Raw genomic sequence first — 26,691 nt, forward strand, 5'->3', positions numbered from 1 at the left:
GTAGTTTTCTCATCTAATACTTTTTTACTCTTACTCAAGTAACTATTACGATTGTTACTTTTACTTTTGTAAATATTTCCGTAAGTACTTGTACTTTTACTTGAGTAAAGATTTTGGCTACTCTACCCACCTCTGGTCACGGGGCAGGCCAATTAGGCTGCACCCACCCCTAAGACCCGTACCACCCTTGGGGAGTCGGAAAGAGGCCCGGAAAGAACAACAGACAAGGCTTCAAGTAGCACAGTATTTTATTGAGTATAAAAATGGAAAAGGGAATCTAAAATGGTGAGTCTTCTGGGCAGGGTCGTTCCATCCTGCGGACCCGCCGGAGGCCCACAGAGTGCAATGCAGTCCGGTGAGTATTCAGGTATGAATTCCTCTTGAAGGACTGGCAGACACAGAGTTTACAACGGGAGAAGTTCGGCCTGGAGGGCTTCGCTGCAAAGCAGTCAGGTGAGTATTCAGGTATGAATTCCTCTTGAAGGACTGGCAGACACAGAGCTTACAGCGGAAGAAGTTTGGGCTGGAGGGCTTCGCTGCAAAGTAGTCAGGTGAGTATTCAGGTATGAATTCCTCTTAAAGGACTAGCAGACACAGAGCTTACAACGGGAGAAATTCAGGCTGGAGGAATTTACTGCAAAGCAGTCGGTTATGCATCCACCTACGTGTCCTTCTTCTCAATGGGCTGTCAGATAGCACACTCAAATTTTGTCTCTCACAAACGATCTTACATTCCAGCGATTTCCTCCTTCCGGTTGAGTCGGCTTGCTCTTTCTCCATAACTCACAATGCCGTGCCTGTTCTGCCAGCCCCACTTCCTCTTCTCCATCGCTCATGCATCCTCCGAGACTCACAGTCCCCAAAAACAGCCCGCTCTTTGGTGCATCCTCTCTCCTTGTGTCCTACCCTAATGTCCCAACGTGCACAGCTGCCGGCGATTTCCACTGATCTCACCATTCGCGGGGATTTTTCTCTAACCCGGAACTAGCCCGGTGTTCCGTTGTTATTGGACCAGCGGGAGGCAATCACAGCGAACATTAGTTCCGCCTTGAAAGTTGCAATTTTGTCACCTCGTGACCATAGACAGTAAAAGAAATGGACCGAGCTATCCCATTGACTTCGACGGCGGAAAGTGAGGTCAGTAAAGGAGCACTCATTTCCTGATGGCTGAGCGAACTGCGTAGGCTCAGACTGAGCTTGACGATGTAGATGTGACGCGAGCCTCCTGTCTGACAGCTGTAGGTCTTCTAGTAGTTGTGGAAAGTGAAATCTGAATCACGTTGTTTAAATATTTTCTCCCGTTGCTTTTGGCTCATATGGGCTTCTCCCCATTCTTCCCCCTTGACTTTATCAGACTTTATGTCTCCACGTCCCCCCGACTGTCTCATAGACAGTAAAAGATTGCCTGCGAGCGTCTCCTCAGGTCTATACGGTAATTTCTCAACTGTGCGAAAGAGTCGCGTTGGTTATGACGCAATAGTTAGCCAATTTTTACAAAAACAGCTTCTGCGGGGCGATAGTGTAAGATACAAGGTAACGGAGCCTTTATGCATTGTCGTGTTTCTTTAGAAATAAACAATTGACAAATGGAGTCTTTAAACGTCTCTGATGTAAAGTTATTCACTGTCAAAGTGACTCAAAAATGAATGGGAGTCAATGGGATGCTAACAGCAGGTGATGGCTTGGTTAGCAATGGCCGCCCCTATGGGTGGAACGCTTTCCGAGCGCTAGATTACTCCCTTGCTCGTGACATGCTACTGTAGTAGACGGCTGCATGGTTTTAATTTTCTTTCTAATATTATCAATCTTACATGTAAAGAAGTTCATAATGTCATTACTGCTGTGCTGTTCACAAACATCAGAAGTTGAAGCTTTATTTTTGGTTAATTTAGCTACTGTATCGAATACATACCTAGGGTTGTGTTTGTTTTCTTCTGTCAAGAAATATGCAGATCTAGCAGTTTTTTCTAGCAACGTCCTTTCTAGCAACGTCCTTTCTGTACGCAATCATGAACTCTTTCAAAGTACCACTGTGTTGGAATATTTTCTTTAATCATCTTTAAGCGCAGGGGAGCAACCAGGGGCGTAGCCATCTTTTCAGAAGTGAGGGGGACAGAAATGTCTTAATACCATTTTTTTTTTTTTTTTTTGGACCAATATAATTTATCGCATCTCTTGCTTTTAATTGGGCAAGATATCAAATACAATGGTGAACAATAACCAATAATTAATATCTATAATATTATTCTCCTATTCTCCTATTTTTTTTTGCCAATTTTATGATTGGTTTATATACAACAAACACTTCTGCATTAAGACTCCATAGATTTTATGCAATGTAATATATATATATATATATATATTCTGATGTAACTCATCTGTTCTCTATGTGAATATATAGTAAAGTGTGATTTATTCCTGTGATCAAAGCTGAATTTATCATCATTACTCCAGTCTTCAGTGATCCTTCACTAATCATTCCCATATGAGGATCTGATGATCAACACACATTTAGGATTATTATCAGTTGTGCTGCTCATGGTGATGCTTAATTTTCTAAACATTTGTGGTAAAATTAAAAAAGAGAGAAATTAATACTTTTATTGATCAGACATGCATTAAATTGATCACAAGTGATATTTTTAATATTACAAATTAGATAATTTATTTAATAAATGCAAATAAATGCTGTCCATTGAACTTTCTATTCATTAAAGAATTCTGAAAAATAACATGTAGGCTATCATGGTTTCCACAACATTTTGGGAACTGTTTTCAACACAGATAATAATCATAAATGTTTCTTGATTATGAAATCCTCATCTGAGAATGATTAGTGAAGGATCATGTGACACTGAAGACTGGAGTAATGATGATAAATTCAGCTTTGATCACAGGAATAAATTACTGTATATTCACATAGGGAAAAAAGCGGTTTTAATGTGTAATAATGTTCAAAATATTACTGTTTTAACTATTTTCGATTACATAAATGCAGCCGTGGTGAGCAGAATACTAAACATTAAAAAGCTGCATTATTCATATGATACTTTATTGTCAATAAATAGCCTACATTGAGATGACTTAAAAAACACACATAAAGCATATATTGTCGCAATCGTCTGATTGTCGTCGTCACGTTTCATCATCACTCATAACGATTGTTTTCCTTCAGCTGCAGCTCCAGCTTGACAGGGTATTACGAATCCACTTTTGGACTTTCTGTGAGAGCGCCCTCCTCGTATTAAGATTCGGAAAAAATTACAGGTCATGCATAGATAATTTTTTGTCTCTGAGTTTAAATCTTGATGTATTCACATTGGTTTCTATGTAAATACACTTGCCCCTGACCTCAAGAAGTGCGCTATCAACCGAGTTTAGAGAAGGCTGTCGTTAGCGTTCCTTTTAACTTGTCCGCCCCCGCACAGGGTAACACCGGTTCGAATCCCGCTCGGAGCGGGTCGACTAGGATCGGTGAGACCCATTAAAAAAGTGCGGGGGACGAAAATACATTTTATTAAAAGTGAGGGGGACACGTCCCCCGCGTCCCCCGCGTAATCTACGCCCATGGGAGCAACTGTGTCTAAAGTATCTCTGTATCTTTTACATTTTCAACATGGATATTAAAATCATAAACAATTAGTACTTTATCTTATAATGAAGATATTATTATAAATTACAGCAACACCTTCCCTTCCTTTACCTTTCAGGTGCAGCTCATGTTTATAACAGTAATCTTGGTGGGTGGACTCATTTAAATTAAAGAAGTCGTCAGGTTTTAGCCAGGTTTCTGTCAAACACAGCACATCTAGATTATTATCTTTAATCATATCCTTAACAATACGCACTTTTGGGAAAGGGATCGAATATTCACCAGCCAGAGCTGTATTATATCAGTATTATATCAGTTGTTTATTTGTTGGACATCAATTAAATTTGTACTGTTGAATAGTTTTGATGTATTTTTGTATTTTCTAATTTGGGAGACAAACACAGTCTCTATGTGATAATATCTAGGTGAAAGAGTCTCTATGTGCTGGGATTTATCAGCAGACGGTTGGTTTAGCCAGTTTGTCTGCATCCTGACCTGGGCCCTATTTAAGACTATGGGCCCTATTTTAACGATCTGAAACGCAAGTGTCAAAGCGCTAAGCGCAAGTAACTTTGTGGGCGGGTCTCGGCGCTGTTGCTATTTTCCCGGCGGGATAAATGGTTCTTGCGCCCGGCGCAAATCTAAAATGGGTTGGTCTGAAGTAGCTTCATTATTCATAGGTGTGGTTTGGGCATAACGTGAATAAACCAATCAGAGTGGCATCCAACATTCCCTTTAAAAGCAGGTGCGCAAGTTCCATTATGGATTGCTATTATTATGGCGTATTTACCAGGCGCACGCCAGGAGCGGTTCACACCCGAGGAGACTGATGTTCTTGTAAGAGCAGCCCTTACGAAACAAAAATATATTGCAGTATATTGGAAAATTTCATGCAATACATTAGGAAATATATTAACATGTATGGGAATTAATATTTATATCTTTCAATATATTGCAATATATTGAAAGCGGCAATAATTTTTTATATTTTGCAATATATTACATGAATATATAATATATTTTATAATACCATCAATATATTATTCCATATATTTACAATATATTAAAATATATTTCATGTCCTGCCACTATTGGGCAAACAGGTCTGATCCTTAATTACTACAATAAGCCTGAATAATTTGTAAGCTAGATTTATGCCTATTTTTTTCACATCTTCGTGGCACACCACAATGTGTTAATATATTTTTTTTAGTGTAACAATTTATGATTTGCAAAAATAACTGTTGCATCTGTGTAGATTACATGAGCAAAGTGTATGCGCGTTGTGCACGCTATACATTTGGGTCAAGCATGCGCCCTTAAAATAGCATAATGAACAACGCGCAACGCGCCACTGACTTTAAACCAGGTTTTTTCTGGTCAGTGGCGCAACTGTTTAATGGAACAGCAAAATAGCACCAGGGATTGTTTGCGCCGGAACACGCCTCCTTTTTTGCGCTGAACCGCCCAGGGAGCGCAAGTTCATTCACTAGTTTAGCGACGTGCTTCTGTGGAGGGAAAAGCGCGCTTTGCGCGGGTGCAAAATAGGAATGACACATGCGTCGGTGTACAAAGTCAATTGCGCTGGGTGCAAGATAGGGCCCTATGTGTCAAATTACTAGAGAGAAGAGCGGCACCATCCCAAGAAAGATGGATACCACCCTTCTTCAACGGGTCAGGTCTGCCCCAAAAGCTTTTCCAATTGTCTATGAATCCTATGTTATTCTACGGTGTATCTATGTATCTCATCACTCCTTCTAACAGGGAGGGGTCCGGAGCAAAAAACTGCATTTGACATCATACTTGCGAGTTTACACACCTCTTTAATGTTAATTTTGGTGATCCCCGACTGGCGCAGTCAAACATCATTAGTGCTGACGTGAATAGCAGTTTTAGAGAATTTATGATAAGCATTAGCCAGCTTTTTTTAATTTGCGTTGATAACATCACTGTTTTCTCCATAACGACTGTACAGCCAAATCAAATTTTGTTGCAATATTGACCTGTTTAACACTCTGAAGCTACTTTGAAACAATCGTCATTGTAAAAGCGCTATATAAATAAAATTGACTTGACTTGACTTGCTTTGATGTTATGCGCTCTGGCTCCTGGTAAACATGACTATGGTGGCTGGTGTCTCCATTTTCACGTTCCATCTAATAGAATCGCCAATAACTAGGGCACTTTCAACAGGATCCTCAGTGGGTGCATCACTGAGTGGGGAGAACCTGTTTGATGTTCTAATTGGAACGGAAGAGTGTTTTTTAGATCCGCGACTTTGCCGTCTCACCATCACCCAGGTGCCCTGCTACCAGGGCTCTACAGCCAGAACCGAACAATGTACACTAGGTTTGAGTTCACTAAGCTATTCGCATCCAAAGCAGTGTCTAAAGTTATTACATTCTCACAACTCCCAGATAAATCCTGGATGCGTGTCTCTAATTCTAAAATCTTCTCCATCAGCCTGACTATCTCCTTACATTTATCACATGTGAAGCCCTATTCGCCAATGGAGAATGATATGCTAAACATGTAGCAAGCAGTGCAAGTGACAATGACTGGAGAAGACCTGGCTTACCGTATTTGTTGATTAATCCAATTTACCAAAGTTGTTTGGAGTCTATTTACTAATCCAACTCACCACAGTTGTTGAAAACAGGAGACCCAGGGGCAGAGATGGCAAAATAACAGGCTAGCGAAATGCTAACGTGTGATAGTGATTTAGATTAATAGCTAGCAATTATTAGATTTAATGTGGTAGGCAATTTTAGACAATATGTGGTGATGAGTTATATTTAGCAGTTTAAAAAAAAGAAAAAAAGATCAGAGGCGTTAAGATCAGTAAATACTGAAACACCAGAATTTTGTTGAGTGCATACACTCTCATGATTACTGTCATCATAAACTTATAAACATATTTTGTGATTGTGCACTTGAGAGTGTCGAAACTAATATAAATAGTTTTTTTTAATATACAACATATTTTTGCAGCTTGAGGAATGTAGCCAATCAAACATATCTGATGGTTTCTTGAATGCAATGGCCAATCAGATGTGTTTAAGCTAGAATCTCCTCATTACTCAAAATGCTGGATTATTTGTCCAGTGCTGAGATCTGCACACTCAAATTCTCTCATCATAATTAATCTTGAAACACAAACGTGTAGACAAGTAGGCTAAATAAAATAATCATTGTACAGTAAAGCCCTGCATTTATGCCCGAGCCCGACGGGCCCCGACTTTTTTACGCCCCTCGGGCTGGGCTTCGGGCCAATTTTCACGTCATACCTAAAACGTGGGCCGGGCTTCGGGCCTTTTTATAGGCTTCTCCTTCGTTTTATATTTATTTTATCAATTAAAAGGAACAATGAGTTCTGCGCTGGTGGAAACAACACGAGACCATAATAGCTAACGCCTGTCAAGATGGCTCGCACAGTGTTCAGAGCATAGGTTCAGAGTCCGCCCCAGCAGCAGCAGCTTGCGTTTCTTCAGCGCGGAGACACACTGCAAGCGTGGTGTGAGCGTGGCGTTTCTGTTGCGTGTCATCTGCGGGGCGTCTGGTGCTATTAATGTACAGGGAAGCCCTATACTTCATGTTAAATATAAATATATTGCCTATTGATACAGCAAAGACAACTTCGGCAGTAGCCGGCCCATGCCATATCCATGGTTTTGACGGCAAAAGAATAATTCGTTCTGTATTGACTGGTTTAATATTTCAAAATCGATAATTAGGCTATGTTGTTTTTTATTATTACAATTAGGCCTATCTGCATTTATGTTAACCTACAGACTTTCAAACATGAAAATGTCATTATGTGTCACAATGTGTTATGGGCTATATGTTGTAGTCAGATATGATGGTGCTGCAACACGCATCGCCGCAAATGACTAATGCAAGCCAACGCAAATGGCCGTAAATGAAACTTAAAATAAGTCTAAGATAGTCAAAAACACCATCATCTTCAATAAAAATGAATGAGATGAATGAGATCATTATCTTACCAGTGTGTCGCGCTCTCTTATGTGGTATTTGAATCTGAAATAAGCTGCTGAATAAAATGCATCTTAATCTTTTGCTTCCGTTGCTGTAAACTCCGTTAAATGAGCATATACCCCGGGAATTGAAGATGGGATTTATATTCATTTGCGTAGGTGTAAGGTAGGCTATAAGACAACCTGCATGTGCTTTTTTTATTTTATTTGTTTAGCTCCGTTTGCGAGAGCCGCGAGCAGAATCAGCCTGCCTCAGTTCGTCAAAAATGCCTTTTAGGCTACTGGTGGTAATAGTTGGCGAAATTAACTAACATTGTGATGCTTGAAGTGTTTTATGGATTTTATTATAGGCAAGACAAGTCAAGAGTTGATTTGAGAGACTTAATTAATTAAATAGGCTATGCGGTTAACTCACTGTCGGCCGCTGGCCGCTTTTGGTCGTCACTTAAAAAAATTAAAACTTTAATTTAACAAACAAAAAAATGCTCTAAACATTTTTCTAAATTAACTTAATAAAGGAACGAAACGAAAAATAACTACTTTGAAATTAAAAACAAAACAGAACTATTTTAATGGCTGCAACAATGTAAAAAAAAAAAAAAACGGGCTCCAGTCGGACTCGGGCCGAGAATTTTGATAAGCTGTCGGACACGGGCCGGGCTAGGGCCTCAGCGTCTCGGGCCAGGGCCGGGCTAGGGCCTAGATTTGAGGCCCGTGCAGGGCTCTATTGTACAGTCAGTTTAATTGACTAGCAGAAATTTGTGAGACCACAATGAATTAAGATAAGGGACAGTTTAGAAAAGGGAGCACATTTGTGCATTCTCTCTAGGCGATAATTTGTTCAGAATTTGAAGAAAACACATATTTTGCTGCATTTAGGTAAGGTTAGGCTGTTAATTTTTTTTGCACTGGTTGCCATGCCAAATCACATATATGCTTGCCTATTCAAATTAACCACTTTAATAACAAGAATGGTTATGCTGAGATGAGTAGGTTGTTAATAGGCAACACGTAACGATTTCATGACATTGTATTTAAATTAATTAAAAATAATGATTGTACTTTCAGAAACAGAACACATACTTTTCTCTCTCCATGGTGTTTGTTTTCATTTGTAGTACCTGCCTAGCGCTTACTAGTCAAAGCGACTACCTGAAACTTACTTTGAAAAAAGCATTTTCTCTTTTTTACAATTTAGATGTTAAAACGTCTAGGTTACATATGTAACCCTTGTTCCCTGAAAATAATGTATTAAACTACATTTAAAATAACTTATCATACTAGGAATACCTGAAACAAATAAAACCTATTAATAAATATCTAAGCAGACAGTTTTAAAAAACAGAGTGCCATATTAGCATAATAAAACAAAAGCTGTTGCTTAATTTTAGACATGATTAATCATTGAAAACTTGTCCAATAATACAACAAACACAATTTAGTAATTTATGGCTATTTACTTCTCTAACTTGTGTAATAATCTGGTATTTTATTTTTACAGCCATGACTCTAAACCTGAAGTCTTCAACACATTGAGATCAAATCTGAGGAAGAAGTTTGAGTGTTTGTGTGAAGGAATATCAAAGCAGGGAAACCCAACACTCCTGAATGAGATCTACACAGAGCTCTACATCACAGAGAGTGAAAGTGGAGAGATCAATAATGAGCATGAGGTGAGACAGATTGAGACACAGTCCAGGAGAGCAGAAACAGAGGACACAGCGATCAAATGCAGTGACATCTTTAGACCTTTACCTGGACAAGACAAACCCATCAGAACTGTGCTGACAAAGGGAGTCGCTGGCATTGGAAAAACAGTGTCTGTGCAGAAATTCATCCTGGACTGGGCTGAAGAGAAACAGAATCAGGACGTCCAGCTCATATTTCCACTTCCTTTCAGAGAGCTCAACTTGATGAAGGACAAAACACTCAGTCTTTCAGATCTTCTTCATGTCTTTTTCCCTGAAACAAAAGAAATGGAAATATCCAGAGATAAGTATAAAGTGTTGTTCATCTTTGATGGTCTGGATGAGTGTCGTCTGTCTCTGGATTTTCAGAGCGATGTGAGGTTGTGTGATGTGACTGAATCAGCCTCAGTGGACGAGCTGCTGACGAACCTCATTGCGGGGAATCTACTTCCCTCGGCTCTCATCTGGATCACCTCCAGACCCGCAGCAGCTAATCTCGTCCCCTCTGAGTGTGTCCATCGAGTGACCGAGTTACAAGGCTTCAGTGACCCACAGAAGGAGGAATACTTCAGAAAGAGAATCAGTGATCAGAGTCTGGCCGACAGGATCATCTCACACCTGAAGTCATCAAGAAGCCTCTTTATTATGTGCCACATCCCAGTTTTCTGCTGGATCTCAGCAACTGTTCTGGAGATGATGTTTAGTGAAGCAGAGACTGGAGAGATTCCCAAGACTCTCACTCAAATGTACACACATTTCCTGATCCTTCAGACCAACATCAAACATGAGAAGGACTATGAGAAGAAAGTAAAAGATGAAGACATGATTGTCAAACTGGGGAAACTGGCGTATCAGCAGCTTGTGAAAGGAAACCTGATCTTCTATGAGCAAGACCTGAGAGAGTGTGGCATTAATGTGACAGAAGCATCAGTGTACTCAGGATTGTGCACTCAGATCTTCAGAGAGGAGTTGGGCTTGTATCAGGGGAAAGTCTTCTGCTTTGTTCATCTGAGCCTTCAGGAACATCTAGCGGCTCTATATGTGCATCTCTCCTTTATAAACAAGAACATCAATGTGTTTGACCAGATCACCAAACCAACTAATGGAGACACAGCTTCACTATCTGATCTCCATCAGAGAGCTGTGGATGAGGCTTTAGACAGTAAAAATGGGCATCTGGACCTTTTCCTTCGTTTCCTTCTGGGTCTGTCTGTGGAGTCTAATCAGAGTCTCTTACAAGAACTAAAGACACAGACAGGAAACAGCTCTCACAACAATGAGGAAACAGTCGACTATATTAAAGAAAAGATCAGTGAGAATCCCTCTCCAGATAAATACATCAATCTGTTTCACTGTCTGAATGAACTGGGAGATCTTTCACTGGTGAACGAAGATGAACCTCATACGAGTTCTAGAGGATTATGTAATGTGAAACTCTCACCATCTCATTGGTCAGCTTTAGTTTTTGTGTTGTTGTCCTCAGAGGTGACAATGAAGGTGTTTAACCTGAAGACCTTAATTGGAGCAGGAAATAATCAGTAAGTAAAACTAAGTAAAATAATTAAAGTCTAAAACAGTATGAACAAAGAGAAACAAGAATCTCAGAAATCTGTAATCCAGCAGATGTCACACAGAGTTTAGTAATACATATTTTTGTTCTTTGATTTCTCTCTCGCAAAACAATCATTCCTCCATACATAAATAAAGCACAATGATGCAGACTTGTCTATTTTCAAATAGGATATTTGTGAGACTCAAATTGCCACTTGGTCATAGTATTTCTATATGTGATCTGGTTATTATTTACAAAGGTAAATGTTTCTATTTACAGTGTATTTTTGCAGCATTGAGTATTGTAGCCAATCACAGATATGTTTGTTGAGTGCTTGTGATACAATGCATGAGTACCTGAAAAACTTAATTAGAACTGAAAATGATCAGAAAGTAACACAAAGTTCAAGCATTACATTCTAAAACATTATGAACAAAGAAAAACAAAGAGATCAGAGTTTTTTAAAACATCAATAACAAGGTTTCCGAGATTCTTGTTTCTCTTTGAATTAGTGGTTCCACCCCCTGTTCCACCTGACCAAGTGTCAAGGTGTCCATGTGCAAGATACCTAACCCCAGCTGCTAGATGGCGAGCTAGTGTATGAATGGATAATTGTGAAGCAATATGAAAACGGCTTTGGTGGCCATGGGTCTGTTGAAAGCGCTATATAAATACAGTCAATTTACCATTCAAATCACAGGGAAAAGATTGATTTCTGGGATATTTTACTAAATTTGCTGGTGTTTCTCAAATGAAGCCTGTGTACTAGTAAGCTCTGTGCACTTTAGTGTAAATGCAGACACAGAAAAATTGACTAGATAAAGAAAAAAATGTATCTGTTTTGGCTGAATACGTTTAGTAGCTTCTAAAGTTAGATACTAAAAAACATTTTTACATGTCCTTTTTAAAACTTTGTTTATTCAATTTTAAAATATTTGAGGGTATTTAGGAAGGTATTTATTTAGGGATGTAACAATACACTCATGTCAGAATTCGATACAAATAGTGATACTGAACGTATTATTTGTTATTACTTATTATGTATTATTATTATTATTATTAAAAAAATATGAATATTATTTTATTATTATCAGGACCCACAAATATTCCCCCATTGCATTATTATTCATTATATTCAACATTATATAGTCGTTTAATGTAGTAATAATGTCACTGAAACTCCATAAACATATTTTTTTCCCCGTCATGCAGTCCTCGCCATTTTAATGCAGGCATTGGGTCTCTTAAGCCGCGCATTTGCATTTACTCACTCTCATGTTGTTATTGCGTGTCATACAAGCATTTGAACTTCTGTTTACTACAGTATGTGCATGATTGTAAATCTGTTCATCACATTAAATAAAGCCATTGTGTCTCTTTAGAAGACATGGATTTGAAATAGACCACTCGATTAGTTAAGTTTTAGAGGAAGCGACAGAAATCTCTCAGGTTTCATAAAAAATATACTCATTTGTGTTTGGAAGTTAACGGAAAGGACATGAGGGTGAGTACATGATGACAGATTTTACATTTTTGAGTGAATTATACTTCACAAATACAGTAAGCTGAGCCTTGGATAAAACTATATTGCAAATCATAACTTACCATTAATGATACATATCGTCACATTTTTACATTGTGATATATTAATTACGATGTAGCGTTACACCCCTATATTTGATGTTTTATTTACTTATAATATGAATTATTAGTAATATTATTATTTGCATTATTCATTTATTAACTTGTTTTTATTTTATTTTCAAATAGTGACGAACAAAGTACAGGAGATGAAGTTCTTCAGAAGCTGCTGCCTGTGGTTACAGCAACTAGATCAGCTGAGTAAGTAATACTGAGAACAATCATTGTTAAAACATCATAACATTTCTTACTTAAAAAAAAGATAAATTAATGGTTAAACAAAAATATGAGTGTCTTTTAACTGCAACTCTTCTATTGTAAGAGCATTACTGTAAATGTCTTTCTGTTCATTTTTACTAACTGAGACATGATTCAAATTACTATTCTCTGCTGTGAGTTGAGGCGATTGAATAATCCTAATATTCATGTTTCTTCCACACTAAAATTAGTAGTAAAGACGAAAAGATAACCAGTTCACTCAAACTGCAGCATTCTGTCATGCCACGTTAAAGAGCGTCAAAACCACATGTTTGAATTTTATGATAAATTTGACTTTCCAACATGGCCAGAGCTTCTAGCACCCCCATGGGTAGAGATACGGACCCAAAAGAAAAGGGTGCACTTCCCGCTCAGGTCACTGAGATATGCGAGGGCCCAAGAGGACCCTTCACCACCCCAAAGGACGAGCCGCTGGGACCCGTCTTTTCTGATATATAGACAGTTTTGTCCAAAAGTCCCTTTTGTATAACCGGGTGTATCTCAGGAGTCAAGCCGAGGTGGTCCATAGTCCTGGCTTGGAGAGGTCCCAGATGGACCCTTCTAACACCACCGTCACCAGTTCTGGGGCCTTCCAGTTCAGCTTTGACAGGCCATATCTCGGGAGCCCAGCCGAGTTGGAGCTCCATACTCATAGGACCCCCATAATAAGATGGGGAGCCAGTATCTACTGTCATCAGGAGGTCGTTGTTGATCCTGTTCAAGGTTGTTTTTGGGCTATGACCAGGGCAGAAACCCTACTGAAACTTTTCAACAGGTTATTGTGTTTGAGGTGAACATGAACTTGAACTGTAACATCTTTTTCCAGAACCTTTGATAGAAATGGAAGATTAGAAACAGGCATGTAGTTGGAGAGAACTTCTGGATCCAGAGTCTTTTTTTTCCAGTAGAGGTCTGATGACAGCAGTTTTTAATGTAGATGGGATATGACCAACCAGGAGGGAGTGGTTTATGACCTTGGTGATGAATGTAGAAACAGCAGAATTGTTGGCCTTCAGCAGAGCCCCATGATCGCCACGGATCCCCACGGAGGTACCCCTGTGTCCGCCTTAGAGAACCAAATCTCCAGCCTGAGACCCCCTACCCGTGCTTTGTCCAAACCTGGGGGTTCCACACTTAAGGCCAGCCAATGTTTCCCAGCTTACTCACACTTCCAGAAAACCATGCAACTGGGCACCTAATCCTAATCATCATTTTTTTACGCTTTTGCGGATGTTATCTGGTTCTGGCCACCGGAGGTTACTCTGCCTCCGCCCAACAAAGGTTGACTAAACATTGTTGGACTGACTTTCGTATCGCAGTGAGTGCTGCCCCGGGGTTCCAGTCTTGAACAGCTCTCCTCACCGGCCAGAGCCGGCTATCTGAAGCACATCAAAGTCCTGCAGCGTTGCTGAGTTTGGAGAAGCTGAGATCATTCCACAGCAAAACACATCTATTATTATATGTCAGTTCAAAGGAAACAATTAGATATACTGCACCCTTTCAACTCTATAGCAGAATCCTTGTTTTAATCTGTACAGTTTTTTACAAGTTGTTATAGCCAGTGAAATGTATTGTTAAAAGTTCAATGGTGCTAGGGTAACGTTAGCATTAGACAAATATTAGCAAGCTTGAATCAGTTTTGCCTGACATTTCTGCCCTCTGTCCTTTACTGTATGAATTTCCTTTTAACATACTTAAAAGGAGGTCTCTTAGGATGACTTAAATCCCATTCCTCTTGTCATTAGTCTCCAGAACTTAGACGGCCAGCCGACACTTGCTCACCCTGATCCTTTGCCAGCATTGACACATGACCGTAGGAACGTGCGAGACGTCCGTCAAAGTTGCGAACAGTTGCAGTGTCACCTAGGAATAGAGAACAAGTTCACAGTGGGAGCGCCATGGCTGGTATCGAGTGCTTGTCGGACATATAGCAACAGTAACTAAGGGGGCGGGTCTTTGCGAAGGGTGAATTGTCTGAACCTGCGGTTCGTCTTGTATTGAGCAGGATTACTATTGTAATCACACGGACCTCAATAGGGTGAAAACTATCCTGTCTCGTGATGGTCTAAACCCTGCTCAAGTTCCCTATTGGTCGGTAAACAATCCAATGCTTGGTGAATTCTGCTTCACAATAATAGAAAGAGCTGACATCGAAGGATCTAAAAGTGGCGTCACTATGAACGTTTGGCCGCCATTTTTTATCTTCACTCGCCATCTCTATCCCTGTGGTAACGTTTCTGACCTCCTGCTTAAAACCCCAAACCTTTTGCCCGTCTGATCCACAAGAGGTTTCTGTCCTTCCTGAGCTTGTCATAGCCCATACGACCCTCTCATGAGGAAAGCTCTTAAGCCTGCCTGGTAGGTAACCATGCTTTAGGCAACCTACGCAGGTCCCTGTCTTGTAGGGACCACATAGCAGCATTGCCGTCTCGTCGTGCCAGGGTATGCAACCGCCTTCAGGTGCTGCCGGCTAAAACCGGAACCTGATAGCAGATGACCACTAGCAACATAAAGCTTCCAGGGAAGGATCCAACCAAACCATCACGAAGCAGGAGGTTGCGAAGTGCAGCTCAACCCGAGCCCTAAAAGGTGGAGCAGAAGACAGAGCAGAGTGCAATATTATTTACAAATATGCTACCCGCTGGCTACAATATTCCTCCAGGATAAGGCCAGGGGCGAGGTTTACGCAAAGCTAGCCTGCCTGCACTGAAGCGGGGAAAGCCAAACCCCGCCCCACGGCCACTGAATAAGTCGCTATTCTTTCTGCAACAACCTGCATTACAAAGAACCCAGAACAGAGAGAATAAGGGGGTGGGCCTTAGTCGAATTACAAAAGTAAAGGAGGCTGACTAGGGAATGTGAAATAGCACAAATAATGCAAAGCAACAGCCTAGGCCAACAGATGCGGTGCCCTGGAGAGTGCCAGCCTGCATGCAAGTGTCACCTGAGGCTCAAAAAGCAAAAAAAAAAACTCAGGAATACCCTGCCCGAGCCCCGCGAGGCAGGACGTAGATCTGTAGTTCATGCGTTAGCCTAAACTTACCCTCCCTTCCATCAGTTTCCACGAGGGGCAACTTTACCCTCAGGTGACCAAGAGCTTCCGTGTACAACTAGGAGAAACGCACTCGCCCAATACTACGCTACATTCCCGCGGTAATGAGCGGTAGTCTCAACCACTGACTTCATCACACCGAGAGGTATTTTTCTTTCAAAAATATATGTGCTCATTAATGTATATTTACTTCTTTCAAGTAATAAAGTATTCTTGTAAGTTTATAATATGCAATTGAAAATACATACGGGTGACGGGTTCGAATGCTGGTCGCCATGTTGCCCCTCCATCTTGAAAGTACATTAGCCAAAGAGGGACATACCCATAAATTCAAGCTTCGCCTTTCGCATTTTAACACTCGATGGCACCGTGTTGAATGTGAAGAGGGGGATTGCCATGTTAATCTTGGACTAAAACGCCCACCGTAGGAGTTAAAATCAGAATTGAGAGTAACAGAAACTATTATTCACCTGATGGTCATATACCTTTTCACTGCTAGATGGGGGAAAATATCACACAGTGTAGCTTTAACATTGTTGCCTCCCATTGATGTGTGTTAATTCATTGCTAGGGTCAGACAGAATATTTTTAACCATCTTAGTATTTTGTATTAAACCACATAGCTTGACGTTAATTAATTAGTTAAAGATGCTGTAATTTGACATTTAAACATGTATTTTTCATATTTGACATGTTTACACAGACGTTTCATGGAAGCTTAGGTCATGAATATTTGTCTAAAAGTCCTGTACAAGCCATGGAAAAGTCCTGGAAAGGTATTGGTAGAAATGTGTAGGAACCCTGTTAATGTGTCATTGTTCTCTACAGGTTAAGGATGTGTGGTGTCACAAATGAAGGTTTTGCTGCTCTGGCTTCAGCTCTGAGATCAAACCCCTCACACCTGAGAGAACTGAATCTGTCTGGGAATAAAATAGGGGACTCAGGAGTGAAGCTACTCTCTGTTGTGCTGGAAAATACTCACTGTAAACTGGAGAATTTGAGGTAAGATGCTATCTATGATAATCACATGATATGTTGCTCAGAGAGGCTTTTTAAATGGTTTATAGTGAGACCAAATCGGAGTGTTCGGCATTTAAATTAACATGAATTATTTTACATGAATTACATTCAACATAATCATAGTTAATTGTAATACAGTTCGATAAAGAAGGAAGGAAGAGGACAAAGGGGTCGGCTTTGGACTGCTGACGTCTTTTATTTACTCAAATAATCACTCGCACACTTCAGTGTGACTCTCTTTCTTATTCACTCAATAACAGTTTCACTTCAATCTCAGAGTCTCAGGGGGGGCGTCAGCAGTCCGTCTCTCTCTCCCTGAGCCCACCTGATGGCAAGGCATTCCTTTTCTATGGTGCTGTACTTAGCCTCTCTCTTGGAGAGCTTGCGGCTAATGTACAGCACCGGCCGCTCTCCCCCCTCCACCTCCTGGGTCAGGACTGCGCCCAACCCCTTGTCCGACGCGTCAGTCTGCAACACAAAAGGGAGAGAAAAGTCAGGGGAGTGTAAAAGCGGCCCGCCACACAGAGCAGCCTTAACTTGGGTGAAGGCCTGCCGGCACGGCTCCGTCCACTGGACTGTATCTGGTAGCCCCTTTCTAGTAAGGTCAGTCAGAGGGCTGGTGAGGTCCGAATAATTGGGAATAAACCGCCTATAATATCCCGCCAGCCCCAAGAACTGCCTTACCTCTTTTTTGGTCTTGGGCCGCGGACAGGTCGTAATCGCAGCGTTCTTATCAATTTGGGGACGCACCTGTCCATGGCCCAAGTGGAAGCCCAGATACCTTACCTCCACCCGCCCAATTGCACACTTCTTCGGGTTGGCCGTGAGCCCCGCTCCTCTCAGCGACCTCAGGACCGCCCTGACATGCTGCATATGCCGCTGCCAATCGTGACTGTAAATCACGATATCATCCAGATAGGCAGCAGCATATGCGGCATGGGGACGCAAAATCCTGTCCATGAGCCGCTGAAAGGTGGCGGGAGCCCCGAACAACCCGAATGGAAGTGTGACAAATTGGTGCAATCCAAACGGCGTGGTGAAAGCTGTCTTTTCTTTGGACAATGGAGACAAGGGGATCTGCCAATAGCCCTTCGTTAAGTCCAATGTCGAATAAAATCGAGCCTTTTCCAGCCGATCAAGCAACTCGTCAACCCGCCGCATTGGATAGGCGTCGAATTTCGACACAGCATTCACCTTGCGATAGTCCACGCAGAACCTGACCGAGCCGTCGGTTTTAGGAACCAAAACTATCGGGCTCGCCCAGTCACTGTTGGACTCCTCTATTACCCCCATATCGAGCATTGGCCAAACGGCGATAACAGTTTCACTTCCGGGTCTCGGCACTTCCGGCTTCCGGGTCAATCTCAGAGTCAGCAGTCCGTCTCTCTCTCCCTGGCTTCCGATTCCGCCAGCGTTTTAACCTCTCTCCACGCCCATTAGTGGAACAAGAGACAGGTGTTATCAATCTGCGTCCAACCCACTCACTTACCGCTCATCCCGCGGCTCTCTCTCCCGCTGCAGACCTCGCTGAACCACGCCCCCCTTGCCACATTAATATGTTTAATAGCTTAAGCTAAAGCTGATTTAATAAATCTTCATTCTCAACACATCAGTGCCAAGGGTGGCACTTGCCCACTCTAATTGATGGCTGCTCTACCCAATCAAATGAGACATAAAATAATGTATTTGTAGGAAAGTAGGGAACAAATCACACATTAATAACAATAATAATTGCTAAAATACACAGATCAAGCAGACGTCACCCCTGAAACGTTGTGGTGGTACGTGGCCACTGGTGAAGTATTAAAATCTTTTTTTTATTTATTAAAATCTTGAATGAATCTCATGAAACAGGAGACACAGAGGTAAATGTAATAGTTATTGGATTGTCAAATAGGTGAGTGAAGATGATAAGCAGTTCAAATGACAGCCACCCTCCTATGGCCGTGTCACAGGATATAGGAGAATAGGAGTTTCTAATGGTTGCCTTGGCTGTGACAAGGATGCTTGTGATGGTCACCATGGCCACAATGTAGAAGCAGGGAAGACAGGAGACTAGGCTGGCCTCCGTGGCCAAGATGAGGGACCCAGAAACAAGGGAAACAGGAACTGAGCGGCCTGCTGGTCGGTCTTTGGATTGATCTCTTGACTGAATTCTGGAGCTTGTGCCAACACTTGACTGTGCTCTGGGAATGGAGCCATCACTAGAGCAGACTCTAGTTACACTAGGAATGGACCTGGTTATTACACTCATTGGAATGGATTCACAAACTGGTTTGGATTCTGGGATTGGCATGAGGGTAAACCCTAGTGAAAAAAAAGCATGCTAAGTATAATTTTCTAATCATAACTGACTAATTTTCAGTATACTTGAAGTGTGTTAATGACTAGGTAACTTGAAGCGTGCTATTTTGACACAACTCATTTTGTACACTTATATTTTAGTTGCAATTAAGTTGTGTTAAAGCATAACTTTAAGTGTATTTAGTGTACTTTTGTGTGCTAAATTGGAACAACTTTAAGTATAATTAGTACACTTTAAGTATAGGGACTAATTACATGCTCAATTAGTGATATTAAAGAAATGATTGATATTAAATTAGTGATATTAAATATGCTTTATTTGTATTATAAGTATATTTTATTTGTGTTAAGTATATTTTATTTGTGTTATAAGTATACTTGATTCATGTTATAGTAGACTTTATTTGTATTATAAGTACACTTTGTGTTTTAAGTAAATTACAAATTAATTACCAGTATCTTCAGAACACAAAAGCAATATACTATGAAAATAATATATATTTTATTTACCTTGACTTATTCAAATGACTAAAAATATACACTTTGTAGTCAATAACAATACAATGTGTTATAACTTAGCTATACATTGTACAATATACTTTGAATTACATAATGTCACACACAATACAGTATTTTAAGTGTGCTACATTACATTTTAATGAATTACTTACTGAGGTTTGCAGCCTTGCAGGTGAAGTACAATGTTGCGTTACATTATTTATTTAATAAAACACTGAGAGCGGAAAGTACACTGCTTATTCTTCGGACCAGTTCAATTACGCCACATCGCTGCCTGACCTTGATGGTGACGATAAACTGTTTTGGAATAAAATGGCCAAACGTTACGCGATCCCGAAAAGCACCGGGAAAAGTCCTTCTGTTTGGAGGTAAGTAATAGGCCTATGTAATGTCACTAAACGTGAATAAAAAGTTGAATGAACATGCACCTGACCTTATCTCGTATATTCTGTTAACAGACTGCGTACTTCACGAGTGTTTGCTGTCAACTGTCCCAGATTATGTGTAAGCGGCCATCAGACACAAGTGTAATGAGCAGCTCACCAGCAAATTGAATATAATGTGTAATTTATATTTATGTATAGAGATGGTCAGTGGAATTAGTTTTCCAACATCTTCCAGTGTTAATTTAATGAATAACATACTAAGTTAATTTTGTTTAGCTTTGCTGAAACCATGTGAAACCATTTATAAAAATCGTTGGGCTTGTTTAATGAAATGTCTCTTCATTACATTTTACATTTTACATTTATGCATTTGGCAGATGCTTTTATCCAAAGCGACTTACATTGCATTTTAAGGTATACACATTTTACATTATTGTCAGGTCTTGCTTTCCCTGGGAATCGAACCCATGACCTTGGCGTTGCTAGCGCCACGCTCTAGTTTTTGAGCTACAGGAAAGAACATTCATTAGTTATGTGTGTTAGATTTAATTTAATTTATTGTAATGTCCTTGAAAACAAATGCATTCAACATTGGGAAAGTAAGTCAGTAAGTAATTCATTAAAATGTAATGTAGCACATTTAAAATACTGTATTGTCTGACATTATGTAATTCAAAGTATATTGTACAATGTATAGCTAAGTAATAACACAATGTATTGTTATTGACTACAAAGTGTATATTTTTAGTCATTTGAATGAGTCAAGGTAAATAAAATATATATTATATTCATAGTATATTGCTTGTGTGTTCTGAATATACTGGTAATTAATTTGTAATTTATTAAAACACAAATAAAGTATGCTATAACACAAAGTGTACTTATAAAACAAATAAAGTGTACTATAACATGAATAAAGTATACTTATAATACAAATAAAATATACTTAACACAAATAAAATATACTTATAATACAAATAAAGCACATTTAATATCACTAAGCATTAAATAAGTCACTATACTTAAAGTGTACTAAGTATACTTAAAGTTGTTCCAATTTAGCACACAAAAGTATACTAAATACACTTAAAGTTGTGCTTTAAAACAATTTAATTACAACTTAAATATACTTAGTACAAAATTAGTTGTGTCAAAATAGCACACTTCAAGTTAACTAGTCATTAACACACTTCAAGTATACTGAAAATGAGTCTGGCCGCAAGTATACTTAGTATACTTTTTTTTTCCACTAGGGCTCCAAAAGCTGATCTTCAAAATACCCTCATTCCATGAAACCAGATTGGACACCTCAAAATATTGTTCTACATAATCCTTGGACGACCATTTTGAAAAATAGAGAAGAGCAGATTCACTGTGCTGTCTGTTTATGTCTGGTCTTCTGTCATGAAACAAGACAGGAGACACAGAGGTAAACGTAACAGTTCTTTATTCACAGATTGATTGCGAACTACAGGATCATCAAACAAGTGATTGAAGAGCATAAGCAGTTCACACAACAGTCACACTTAACTGAGAAGTCTTGTAGGAAGGATGAACTTGATGAGGATGTTTGGGCAGGAGAAATGAAAGTCTTGAAGAGGACGATGAAGGTAGGTAGATAAAGGTGAGTTGTTTTTTGCTTTGCAGGATGGACGATGAGTACTCTGATATCAGGTCTTAAGGAATGAGTATCTTTAAGAGGATGAAGAAGGTAGGTACATCAAGGTGATTTGTTGGGTGAGTTCACTCTTAGGGGTCCTAGTGGTAGACAAGAAAATACCATTGTGTGTGTGTGTGTGTGTGTGTGTGTGTGTGTGTGTGTGTGTATGTTTGTGTTTGAGAGTATTTACACTATTTTGAGTCTTAAGTCTTCAGCCCTGAATGTGACAGGCATGGAGTCTAGAAATTGTGACAATGGATTATATATCCTAAAAAGCGTGCAAAGAGAAAAACATATAATTAGCTCTGATGTGCCGCCTATGATTATTTATCTTCATTTATTCTTATTTTGCTCTTTGGTTATTTTGTTTATTTATTTTGTTGTTTTCAAGTGTTGGATGTCAATAAATGACATTTAGCTAATCTTAAATGTCAACATTTCTGTCCCATGTATTTGTGTGATTTAATTTAAAAGTAGGCATTGCTGTTGGCCATATTTCACTTACTATAAAATATCCGCTCACTTAAAAAAAATAAAAATAATTATTGCCACTGCTCTTACGTACAGATAAGGGAAAATGGTGTGAGGACTCAAGTGCAGTAAGAAAAGTGATTTATTTACAACATAAAACATAAACTCAAAACAAAACCCACGAGGGGTCAAAAATACGTAATCAAAACAAACTCAAAACATACCAAACTAGAATTACAGGGACGACGGGAGACGTAGACATACAACGATCTGACCAAGACTGACAAACACCAGGAGCTTATAAAAGGGAACAAATGAGGCAGGGACCGTGGGAACACAGGTTGGAGAAATCAAACACTAATCAGATAACAAGGGGGAGGGATCAAACAATGACAGAAGCACAAATGGCCATACTGACAAAACCCTCATCTGTACACAAGACAAGGACAGGCATGTGACAACTGCATAACACAACACTTTTTTGTGAGTTACACAACAGAACTAAAGTAATGGAACAAAAACAGTATACAAACAAATACTTACAACAGACAATAAACATGATGATGAAAAAATAGATGCAGAAAGATAAGAAAATCATTTCTGATAACTGAAGAGGAATCTCATTTAATTCACATTTACATTGATCAAGTTTATCTTTCTACATGATATCATACAAAGATGCTTTATTAGTAATCTTTAAAACATATATGGTTTACAGAGCAAGTGAAGAGTGTGTCATTGTTCTCTACAGGTTGGAGGATTGTGGTGTCACAGATGAAGGTTGTGCTGCTCTGGATTCAGCTCTGAGATCAAACCCCTCACACCTGAAAGAACTGATTCTGTCTGGAAATAAAATAGGAAACTCAGGAGTGAAGTTGCTCTCTGATGTACTGAAGAATCCTTACAGTAAACTGGATGTACTGTGGTAAGATCATACGTGATACATATAAAACTGTAGATTTAAAAATGTCAATCATCCATAAAGTAACATCAAAATGGAATAAAATGCAGGTCAATTTAACATCAATTTACCATTAATTAAAATGAATGTCTGTTCATATCATGTAACAGAATTTATATTTTTCTGTTTGTACCATTTACCCTTTTCTCCTGCTGCTGTGAGTTCATGTGATTGATCTGTATATTTGAGGTCTGTATTCCTGCTGACTCAAACAGATTTCTTGTGGCACGTGATTTACTTTTCTGAATGAAAGGCAGTAGTGGTTGGTAACTCTGGTATACTTTAGGCGGGAGCGGGCAGTCTGACAGTAGCCTCCGTGCTTGAACTTGAAGTGAACAAAACTTTCTGCAGTGGGGGCATTCACGCAGTTCACAGTTCCCTGCCCTGAGCAACCTGTCAAGATATGTTATTTGCATCCTGGCCATGAGTCCACCTTCAGAGAGAATATTCAGGCTTGATAGTCAATTTTAAGAGAAGAGGTGTAAGCTAAACTGCTGTCAGTCTGCAACATTCTGTAAAAAAATATTTTATTTTGCAGTAAGGAAACTGTTTTTGTTTATTCATATTTCAGACAGGACCACTTAAGTAAAAAACACCATAGACACACATATTTTGCAAATGTTAATATGGTAATATGACTATGTTCTAAATTCTCCATCCTTATCATGAGCTCCATGAAAAGCTAAGACAAGGAACAGCAGCAGCTTTTGGGGATAACCTCCCATTTTTTTCTAGCTGAGAGAGCAGCATAAATCACCCTATTTAAAACAGATAATGCATTAATGATAACAGAATGACATTAAGTTAAACACAACTTCAAGGAGGAGCTAAGAAAGGAGGTGGGTTGCAAAGAAGCATGGAGTGGAAGCAGCCAAGCAAGCAGACTGAACTTAAGTAAGGCACCCTGTTTGGGAGTGGCCAATTGAGTGCATAGGAATCGGATCAGCTGAAATGGGCGAGGTTTGAATAATTTTTTCTCAATCAGCTGAGGTCATCTGATAGCAGAGCTTGACTACGTGGCCTGCCTGTACTAATGCAGAATGCTTGAATTTTGGCTTAGCCTATAGTTTTGAGGTGACAGATATATTGAATTTAACCTATTGTTCTCTGTGACATTACAGTGTTGACTGTATCACAATAAGACAAATAATTAATACAATTATTTTATAGCCAACATTCTATATTTGTTATAAACAATCACTCCCTCTTTCTTTAGGGGAAATATAAAATTGGGATTCTGTAAACTAAATCTAAATCATTCTAAGCGGATAGTGGGTAAACACAGAGTTTTAAGTATGTAGGAGTGGGTGGGTGCGGACCTCTACTGTAAATAATTAAACACATACATTTCTAGTTTTAAGCAGGAGTGGGTGGGTGCGGACCTCTACTGTAAATAATTAAATACATACATTTCTCCTTATTAAGATGATATTGCAGAACTGATAGTCACACTAAAAAATACATTTTTAATCAATCAACCTTTAACACTCCTTACTTTAAACATACTCAATCTCAGCACAGTCGGGACTTTGATATATTCACCCTCACATTCACATTCACCCATTCACACACCGACAGTGATGTCAGCCATGTATGGCACCATCCAGCTTGTCGAGAGCAGCTGGAGTTAGGTGCCTTGCTCATGGACACATTGACACTTGGTCAGCTGGAACCTGGGATTGAACCAACCTTCCAATTTTGAGACAACCTACATGAACCACTGAGCCACTGCCACCCCAGTTGTGTTAATTTGAAACAGGTTTTAAGAAATATGTAATTTTATAGGACTGTTTACTGCAACTGTCTCATGTTGGTTTTAATATAAAAAAAGTTGGCATTCCTTGTTCAAAAAAAAACAAACAATGTTGCCAATTTCTTTTAGTTTACAGGGAATAACATCCTACCATTTACCTGATATTTAGTGAGAGCTGGCACTGGCTGCTGACAGATGACAGTTGCTCATCCCCTCTTTCTCCCCTGCCTTGCACTGTTCCACCCACTCCCTCTCTTCTTACAGCTTTCCACACACATTTAAGAGGATTTTTCTGAATTATTTTTATTATTGTTGTTATTATTGTTGGTACCTGAAAGAGGAGATTCATGACTCTTTAATGCTCATCACATTAACCCTTTCTATTCTTAAAATATATATAATCCCTCGCTAACGCATAGAGACATAATCTTTTAGAATAACAGTAAATCTCACTGACATTCAATACTCTCTGTTAATCTAGAAAGTGAAGCATGTTATTGTTCTCTACAGGTTGAGTAAGTGTGGTGTCACAGATGAAGGTTGTGCTGCTCTGGCTTCAGTTCTGAGATCAAACCCCTCACACCTGAGACATCTGGATCTGACATTTAATAATTTGGGAGACTCAGGAGTGAAGCTGCTCTCTACTGGACTGGAGAATCCTCACTGTAAACTGGAGGAACTAAAGTAAGATCATATGTAACGTGCATGAAAACCAATTGTCACTTTTTAAATTTAATTTATTCATAATTTATTCATAAAGTTAAAGTTATTAAAATGGAATACAGGAATCAAAATATTATTACATTCTTTAAAACAACTGGGAGTCAACATGATTACCATTCATTCATTTTAATATTACATCTGTTTAAATCAGGGGTGTCCAATCCTGCTTCTGGAGGGCCACTGTCCTTCAGAGTTTAGCTCCAGCTTGCCTCAACACACCTGCTAAAGTTTCTAGTATGCCTAATAAGACCTTAATTAGCTGGTACAGGTTTGTTTATTTGGGGTTGAAGCTAAACTCTGCAGGACAGTAGCCCTCCAGGAGCAGGATTGGACACCCCTGGTTTAAATCAAGTAGAAGAAATAATATTTTTAATAATACTGTGGTCAAGTGTTCAGACTTTTGAGTTGAGGTGATTGAGTGATGGATCTGTAATTGATTGAACACATGAGCTGCTCCTCAGTAAGTTGGATGGTGATACAATCAACATTTAACATTACTTCAAACACAATCTCAGCACAGTCAGGACTTTGATACATGAAAACAAAAAAAGAGTCCATCCTTAATAACCATCACATCCATCATATTTAATGGGATGTACATCATTTGTTATATCAGTTTGTATTACTTACCATTGAACATGGTAATTTGTGCTATGTTTTGTTTCTGCTTTTTTGATAATTAAGTCTCTGTTTATCTGATCTGAGAAAGTGAAGAGTGTCATTGTTCTTTACAGTTTGATGAAATGTGATGTCAAAGATGGAGGTTGTGATGCTTTGGCTTCAGCTTTTAAATCAAACCACTCCTTACACTTGATAAGACTGGATCTGTCTAGGAATAAAATAGGAGACTTAGGACTAAAGCGTCTCTCTGCTGGATTAGAGAATCCTTACTGTAAACTGGAGGAACTGAGGTAAGATTATCTCTTCCATGAAGACAATAAGTGAGTATGGATTAAGGTGTAGATAATGCATACAAAATATCCTTTGGCATAAGTCTCAGTTGGCGGTATATTATAACCTTCAAAATGAAAATTATTATTTCCACTCATTCACATAAACAATATATTGATAAAAAACATTGTACGACACGTTTTCTGTCAGAAAGCTGTTTGTGTG

At 39.3% G+C, this 26,691-nt stretch overlaps 1 pseudogene; it reads left to right on the forward strand.

Annotated features, from left to right (window-relative positions):
- The window catches only part of LOC137084891 (NLR family CARD domain-containing protein 3-like), a 35,694-nt pseudogene that overhangs the window by 5,772 nt on the left and 3,231 nt on the right, over positions 1–26,691 (forward strand).

Source organism: Pseudorasbora parva, chromosome 8 (assembly GCF_024679245.1).
Source record: "Pseudorasbora parva isolate DD20220531a chromosome 8, ASM2467924v1, whole genome shotgun sequence".
NCBI lineage: Eukaryota > Metazoa > Chordata > Actinopteri > Cypriniformes > Gobionidae > Pseudorasbora > Pseudorasbora parva.